The sequence below is a fragment of the Chiloscyllium plagiosum genome, chromosome 20 (genome assembly GCF_004010195.1).
Source record: "Chiloscyllium plagiosum isolate BGI_BamShark_2017 chromosome 20, ASM401019v2, whole genome shotgun sequence".
Classification (NCBI taxonomy): Eukaryota; Metazoa; Chordata; class Chondrichthyes; order Orectolobiformes; family Hemiscylliidae; genus Chiloscyllium; species Chiloscyllium plagiosum.
This window is the reverse complement of record NC_057729.1, coordinates 52,672,319-52,681,647: the sequence shown is the minus strand read 5'-3', so window position 1 is coordinate 52,681,647 and position 9,329 is coordinate 52,672,319.

The window sequence follows — 9,329 nt, the reverse complement described above, 5'->3', positions numbered from 1 at the left end:
GTTGAGTGTAGACCCTGTAGAGATCGGAGAGGCGCTAAATGGGCCGGATGAGATTTATCTGAGGATTCTCTGGGAAGATAGGGAGGAGACAGCAGAGCCTTTGGCTTTGATATTTGAGTCATCATTGTATACAGATTTAGTACCTGAGGACTGTTCAAGAAGGGCAGTAGAGATGACCCAGGTAATTATAGACCAGTAAGCCTTACTTCTGTGATAGGAAAGGTTTTGGAAAGAATTATAAGAGATAAGATTTATAATCATCTAGCAAGCAACAATTTGATTTCAGATAGTCAACATGGTTTTGTGTCTCACAAACCTCATTGAGTATTTTTAAGGTGGCCAAGCATGTGGATGAGGGTAGGGCAGTTGACGTGGTATACTTGGACTTCAGTAAAGCCTTTGATAAGGTTCCACATTGCAGGCTGATGGAGAAAATGCAGAGGCATGGAATGAGGGTGATTTAGCAGTTTGGATTAGAAATTGGCTTTCTGAAAGAAGGCAGCGAGTGGTGGTTGATGGAAAATATTCAGTCTGGAGTCCAGTTACTAGTGGTGTGCCACAATGATCTGTTTTGGGATCACTACTGGTTGTCATTTTTATAAATGATTTAGACGCAGGCATAGGTGGATGGATTAGTAAATTTGCAGACGACACTAAAGTCGGTGGAGTAGCAGACAGTTTGGAATAATGTTACAGGTTGCAAGGGGTCTTGGATAAACTGCAGAATTGGGCTGAGAGGTGGCAAATGGAGTTCAATGCAGCTAAATGTGGGGTGATGCACTTTGGGAAGAATAACAAGAAGGCAGAATATTGGGTCAATGGAAAGATCCTTGGTAGTGTGGATATGCAGAGGGATCTTGGAGTCCATGTACATAGATCCCTGAAAGTTGCCACCCAGGTGAATAGTGCTGTTATGAAAGCATATGGTGTGTTAGATTTCACTCGGAGAGGGATTGCGTTTCGGAACTGCAATATCATGCTGCAACTATACAAAACGCTGGTGCAGCCACACTTAGAATATTGTGTACAGTTCTGGTCCCCATATTTCGGGAAGGATGTGGAAGCATAGGAAAAGGTGCAGAGGAGATTTACCAGGATGTTGCCTGGTCTGGAGGGAAGGCCTTATGAGAAAAGGCTGAGAGACTTGGGTCTGTTCTCATTGGAAAAAAGAAGGCTAAGAGGGGATTTGATAGAGATATACAAGATGATCAGAGGATTAGATAGGGTAGACAGTGAAAGCCTTTTTCCCAGGATGATGACGTCAGCTTGTACGAGGGAAATAACTACAAATTGAGGGGTGATAGATTTAAGACAGATGTCAGAGGCAGGTTCTTTACGCGAAGGGTGATAAGGGCGTGGATGCCCTACCTGTTAATGTAGTCAACTCAGCCACATTAGGGAGAGTTGAACAATCCTTAGATAAGCACATGGATGATTTTGGGATAGTGTAGGGGGACGAGCTGAGAATAGTTCACAGGTCGGTGCAACATCGAGGGCCGAAGGGCCTGTTCTTCGCTGTATTGTTTTATGTTCTATGTTCTATGTTCTCGACTGGGTATGGCCTTGGAGGAAGAGTGTTTGGTATTATGACAGAGTAGAGGACAGTTGTGGCTGCTGTTTTACAAATAACCTCAGTTCAGGACACAACAAGATCCACATCTATTACTGAAAATCTCACTTGTTTCCTTTTAATTGCCTGAAGCAAAACAAAAGTCGAACAGCAGCTTTAATGGAGATGCTTTGGGGGAAGGGGATGAAGTGGACATTTCCTTGGCAACTCAATAGCATCATCACCACAAACTGTCGTTCTAAAGCTGTTCAGCGGTTGTGGTAATGTGAAAACAAAAACTAACTCAATTTTGTTTTTATTGATCTTTCTGGATTCCAAAGAGAACAATCTGGCAGAGCAAAATGAAATTTTCTGAGATAAGGTATCAACAGAGCTCGTATTCTTCCAATGGGGTCACCCCTGCGCTCACTGAATATTCTTGAGTACAAAGTCTCATTGCACAAGCAGGTGGGCTGAAGGTCCTCCTCTGTGCTGTACTTTTCAGACTGGTGCTACACAATTCTCAGTTTGGATGGATGTTCCTCCAGTTCATTCCAGTTTGAGTCAGAAATGGGAAGCCATGCACCACACTGACTTGTTGCTCACTGTTTTGGAAGGACAACATTCCATAACTGACACATTACTTTGCTCCTTGGGGGAAACCGCAATGATGTAATTGTCTGACCCATTGTTTACAAGGCCACAGTGGTGGGCTTACCACTGTATACGTTCTTTCATCTTGCAACACAAAATTGCATTGTAACCCTAACCATAGCTCTTTCACAGTATGAAATCCTGCACCTCAAACACAGTAAGAACGTCCTAAGATACATCATCAGAGAGAGGGAGAGAGGAGCTTAATATCAGGTCCTTACATGAAGAGGTTGTAGGGCAGGCCACCAAAAGACACAGTCAAGGTGGTAAACCTTGAGGAACATTTGAAAAGTAATTGGAGAGATCCAGGAAAGGGACCCCAAGAGCATGGGGTTGAGGTATCTGAATACACAGCTGTCAATAGCTGGCAATGAAATCTGGGAAGTGCAAAAGACCAAAGTTAGAGGAATTGGGATCACAGAAGGTTGTGGAGTTGGAGGGGGTTACAGAAATTGGGTGAGGCCATGAAGGAATTTGGAAATAGGAATGAATATGATAAAATGAAAGTGTTGTTTGACTGGGAGTCAGTGTAGCTCAATGAGAACAGGGAAAGTGAGTGAATGGGATTCAATCTCGGGACAGCAGTGGTCTGGATTAGCTGCCCATTCTTGCAGCCAGGACAGCCATGGGATAAGCAGCTCTGGAGGTAACAAACACACAAGAGACATTTTCAGCAGTAGGAGAGCTAGGGCGGGGGAGTGATGGGCAACCAGTATGGATAGGGTAAATAGGCAAAGTCTTTTCCCTGGGGTCGGGGAGTCCAGAACTAGAGAGCATAGGTTTAGGGTGAGAGGGGAAAGATACAAAAGAGACCTACGGGGCAACTTTTTCACACAGAGGGTGGTATGTATATGGAATGAGCTGCCAGAGGAAGTGGTGGAGGCTGGTACAATTGCAACATTTAAAAGGCATCTGGATGGGTATATGAATAGGAACGGTTTGGAGGGATATGGGCTGAGTGCTGGCAGGTGGGACTAGATTGGGTTGGGATATCTGGTCGGCATGGAAGGGTTGGACCGAAAGGTCTGTTTCCCTGCTGTACATCTCTACGATTCTGTGACTAAAATGGGTCCAATATCTATCACACCATCGTTGAGGAAGGCTGTCACTGGAACATTGAGAATGTAGAAACCAGGATTGAGAATCAGCTGCTCTTCAAATGACATTGCCCAACCCATGTGCAATAGGGTGCAGTACATGTCCATGTTTAAAGTTATTGGAGTAATTACCATACACACAGAGGCCATTTGAACTATCGAGTCCATGTTGGCCAAGGTATACAGATAATATACTCACCATGCATTCAAATATCTTAATCACGCTGTGCTTTCTCACTTTGTTGATGAAGACTTTATTTTCGCAAGGTTGGTGAAGGTTTGTACCTCAGGTTGAGGTTTAGGGTGTAGGTTTGCTCACTGAGAACATCATCAGTGGCGACCTCCAAGTGAAGCGAAGCTGTTGTCTCCTGCTTTCTATTTATATTTCTAAGAAAGATATAAATAAAAAGCAGGAGACAACAGCTTCGCTTCACTTGGAGGTCGCCACTGATTATGTTACCTAGCCAGGTAATGAAACGTCTGGATATCAAACCTACAGCTCAGCGAGCAAACCTACACCTTAGACTTTATTTTAACATTGGCATTCCCAGACAAACCAATTTTCATTTCAAAATCAGAACTGCAGTTCAAAATATAATCACGCAAAAAACAATTATCGAGATCAACAAACATTTTCTTCGGATGTGGCTGAAATAATTCTACCGACAAAAGTGTGGTTTAAAAATTGAGAAATGCCAGAAGTATTCAGCATATCAGACAGCAGTTATGGAGAGAGAGCAAATAATTGATGGATAGTTCTGCTGAGTATTTTCAGTTTTTATTTCAGATTTCCAGGGTCTGCATATTTTGACGTGGTACAAGACGAGAGACAGATCGAGGTGAAGGCTTTTGCATCCTCAAGACTTCACAATTGATCCAAGCAGGTCGTTGGAGCAGTCACTGCCATAATATGGGTAAACACAGCCTCTAGTTCATGCACAGCAAGATCCCAGATTCACCAAGGAACCAAGTGACACACAATTCAGACGCTGTTTGCCATCTTATGCTGACAATTGTTTATAAACCTGAATGGGTTCATGTCAATGCTACATTGGCTCCATCCATTCTAAGGAGGTCACGCACAATTTGTGAGCGAGTACAAGAGTTCTACTCCAGTTTCTGAGGGAGCAGATGTATATGTATCAGTTCCCATGGGTTTAGTAATTATGCCTGACCATGTTTAATTGGATTTATTGCCATCATGCAATAAACTTCATTGTCTAAGAACAGTATCTTTCTGTAGATGCTCTACATTGGTGTATCCTCCACTTTGATCATTAGATGGGTCCAAGACAAAACAAAGACAATGGAGGATTGGCAGCAGTGAAATCTGAGAGGGTGAAGAAAAGATTTACAAGGATATTGCCAGGGTTGGAGAGGCTGCATAGGCTGGGGCTGTTTTCGCTGGAGCGCCGGAGGCCGAGGGGTAACATTATATAGGTTCATAAAATTAGGAGGGGCATGGATAGGATGAATAGGCAAAGTTTTTTCCGAGGATGAGGGAGTCAAAAACTAGAGGCTATAGGTTAAGGTAAGAGGGGAAAGATTTAAATGGGATGTGAGAGGTTACTTTTTTCACGCAGAGGGTGGTGTGCATTTGAAACAAGCTTCCAGAGGAACTAGTGAAGGCTAGTACACTGACAACATTTTAAAGGCAAGAGGATGGGCATATGAATAGGAAGGGTTTAGAGACAATATGGGCCAAAGGCTGGCACACAGGGTAATGTCAGATTGGGATGTCTAGTCGACATGGATGAGGTGTACTGTAGCGTTTGTTTCCTGCTATATGACTCTATGACTTAGTGAACTTCCTCTAGTAACCTTTACCTGATAGCACTTACTGGTAAAGGAGAACACCACAAGATCCCAGGACTGATCACCTGGATAAACACCGCTGTATCAGATGATGATCCAACAGCTAACAGCCTAAAGGTACGTTTCATGTTTTTTAAACTGGAAAACAGGACTTTCACGATTTGATATTAAACTCTTTAGAATTACTTACTGAATAACTGAAACCAGCCTTGAGACTTTCAGGATCAACATGTTAATACCCAGCATCCTGGCTTCAGGTACATCACCATCCCTCTCCACCATTTACACTACCCAGGAACTCATCTTTTATTGTTCTGCAACGCTGGTATTCTCATCACATCCTCCTGTGAGCTGTGGGTGACTCATAGACGTCATTCATTGCATTACCATAGAAACCAAGCACATTAATCCCTTGTTCGTAAATGTGGACTGTGAAGTAGGAAACTGAAAAATAAGCTGTGAGAGGCTTTAGGTTATACAGCTCTGACTAACGCGTGTACTGCCCTACTGGGAGCAATGAGTTATGGCAACGTGAACTGAACGATATTGAGAATACAAGATCATAGGAAGTAGGAGCAGAAATTGGCCTTTCAGTCCTTTGAAGTGCTTCCACCATTCAATAAGATCATGGATGATTTGATTACAGTATTAACTCCATTTTTCCCCATAACACTTGGCACATTGGAAGTGAAAAGCCTGTGTAATGCAGCTTTAAAGTTGTTCAATAACCCAGCCTTCTCTGTTAACTTAAAAGATTACCGAATCTTCGAGGGAACAAATACCTCCTCATTCTCATCTTAAACAGAAATCCCCTATTTTGAAACTGTGCCCCCAAGTTCTAGATTCACAAGCAGAAACACCGTCTCAGCATCAATCCTTCAAGTTCACCCAGAATCTTAAATACTTCAATAAGATCATCTCTAATTCTTTAAAATTCCATCCAGCATGGACCCAATCTTTCCTCATTAATAGCTCCTTCTTCCCAGGAAGTGGACTAGGGAAACTTCTCTGAACTTCTTCCAGTGCACATATGGAAGTAATGAGACAGAAACAAAATACACTTGTTGTGTACTCACAAATACACGGTGCAGTCATAGTTTGACATTTAATACCCATCAGCTCTGTAACACAGGCAAACATTCCATTTGTCTTGCCGAACCTGCTTATCAACCACTTTTGATTCATGTCATAGAGTCATAGAGATGTACAGCATGAAAACAGACCCTTCAGTCCAACCCTTCCATGCTGACCAGATATCCCAATCCAATCTAGTCCCACCTGCCACCGCCTGGCCCATATCCCTCCATAACCTTTTTATTCATATATCCATCCAAATGCCTCTTAAATGTTGCAATTGTACCAGCTTCCACCACATCCTCTGGCAACTCATTCCATACACGTACCATCCTCTGGGTGAAAAAGTTGCCCCTTCGGCCTCTTTTATATTTTCCCCTCTCACCCTAAACCTATGCCCTCTAGTTCTGGACTCCCCGACCCCAGGGAAAAGACTTTGTCTATTTATCCTATCCATGCCCCTCATAATTTTGAAAACCTCTATAAGGTCACTCCTCAGCCTTCGACACTCCAGGGAAAACAGCCCCAGCCTGTTCAGCCTCTCCCTATAGCTCAAATCCTCCTAACCTGGCAACATCCTTGTAAATCTTTTCTGAACCCTTTCAAGTTTCACAACATCTTTCCGATAGGAAGGAGACCAGAATTGCACGCAATATTCCAACAGTAGCCTAACCAATGTCCTGTACAGCCACAACATGACCTCCCAACTCCTGTACTCAATACTCTGACCAATAAAGGAAAGCATACCAAACGTCTTCTTCACTGTCCTATCCACCTGCGACTCCACTTTCAAGGAGCTATGAACCTGCACTCCAAGGTCTCTTTGTTCAGCAACAGTCCCTAGGACCTTACCATTAATGTATAAGTCCTGCTAAGATGTCCCTCTGTAATGTAACATTCCACAGTTTCTCTCCTTTCAAACAATATTCAACATTTCTATTCTTTCCATTAAAGTGGCAAACCTTACATTTCCCACACTCAATACTCCATCTCACTTAACCTAATTAACTCCCTTTGCAGACTTTGTATCCGCCTCACAACTTGCCTCCCTTCCTAACTTTGTCTCATCACAAAATCTAGCTACAATACACTCAGTCCCTTCATCCAAATCACTGATATGGTTCAGAAATAGTTGAAAGCCCAGCACTGATGCCTGTGACCCTCTTCCAATCTGAAATGAGATGACTGATGGCGGTTTAACCTGAGGGTCACCACACCTCAGGTGAAGGGGAGAGGTTGAGAAGGAGAATCCTTCATTGTAACCTCAGCCAGTGTAGGAACTGAATCCACACTGTTGGTATCACAGTGCATTACAAACAAGCTGTCCAGCCAACGGAGCTAACCAACCCTCAAGCAAGGCCAATAGTCACTTGAAAAAGAAGTGGATATACAGATGAATATTTCTGTCAACAACTCTTCTCAAATAGCTATTCAAAGCTTTTCTTGGTATCTTGGTAGTGAGGGGTACCTCAACTATTTCTTGAGCTGAGCTCTACTTTAGGTCTAAAGATTGTTTACTGCTGTTGGGGTCTAACACTTAAAAGGCAATTGGAACATTTGTAACTCAGTTTGTTGGTGTAGACCATGAATGTTAAGACTTTGAGGCTAGACATCTTCAATGTGTACAACTCAGATACATTCAATGCAGCCTGTCACACAAGAGCTTTCCCTGAAAAGGCTAAGGACATATCAATGAGAGCCAAGAGAGGAAGGGTTTGAACTGATCTGAAGCCAGGCAGCTCCTTCCATGAGAGTATCATCCACATTGTTTGAGCTGTGGGGGAAACACAGAGATCAAAGCATTGTGATCCCATTCAGTTCATACCAGGTCAGTGCGGGTCATATCCTACAGGTCCCCTCTGATCCACCCCACCCCAAACAAATAACTCTAAACATTTTAATCAGGCTTATATTGACACATTTCAGACACCCACCCACCTTCTAGAGTTGGTAACTCCAATCCTAGAGGCTTCCCAATAAGACATCATGTCTCCAGTCACCTTCTATTTTTGGAAGCTTCAGCGATACTCTTATAGCTAATAATTATTTGCCTCCAGGGAGTTATTCACAACAACCTTCTGAAGATTCCAGGGCAACCATGAATGGCTGGACACCCCAGAAAATTAAAATCCGATTGCAAATGTAAAGATTCTTCCAGAGTGTATAAGGTTATGGTCAGGGGGTCATCTCGTTAGCTTCTATCCCTTTCCAAACAAGCCAGGAACAAGCAGGGGCTCCATCTGATGACCCATCTTCATGCTTCAACTCCACCAGGAACCAACACCCCCTCCTTCCACTCCCATCTCTGGAAGTATTATGTAAAGCTCTGGAAGAGGTTTCAGGCTGATGAACAGTCTGACCGGCTGCAATAGGAGCAGGAGGAGGCCATTCAGTCCCTTGATCCTGCTGCACCATTCAATAGGATCAAGGCTGATCCAACACTCCTCATACCCACTTTCCTGCCCTTATTCCTACATCTCTGGTTCTTCTACTTGATCACTTGATTGATATGGGAGGCACCGGGTACATTGTTCATAGGGGCAGGAGTAAGCCATTCAAGCTGGCTCCTCAATGCTTGAACATAGGTGACCATCAGCTCAATGTTATCCTTTGATGTCATTAATAGCTAGAAATCTATCAATCTCTGTCTTGAATTTGTTCAATGACTGAGCTTTCACCATCCTCCAAAAATTCACCACTCTCTGCGTGAAGATATTCCTCCTTATCTTAATACTCAATGACTTGCCTTTCATTAAGAGATTTTGTTCTTCTCCTCCACCATTAGGTTCTAGTCCCCCGACATATGGAGGAAGAATGCCTCATCTTCCACCTTGGGACCCTCCAGCCACACAAGATCAATGTTGATTTCACCAGTTTCCTCATCTCCCCTCCCATGACCTTCTCCCAGATCCAACCCTCCAACTCGGCACTGTCCTCTTGAACTGTCCCACCTGTCCATCTTCCTTCCTACCTATCCACTCCACCCTCCGCTCGGACCTATCACCATCACTCCCCATCTTTATCCACTTAAACCATTCCCAGCCACCTACCCCCCGCACCCCCCCCCCCGCCCCCCCCCCCCACCCAAATAAATTAATTGTTCGAATCAATCGAGGAACGGACTCCTCCAGATTGGCCAA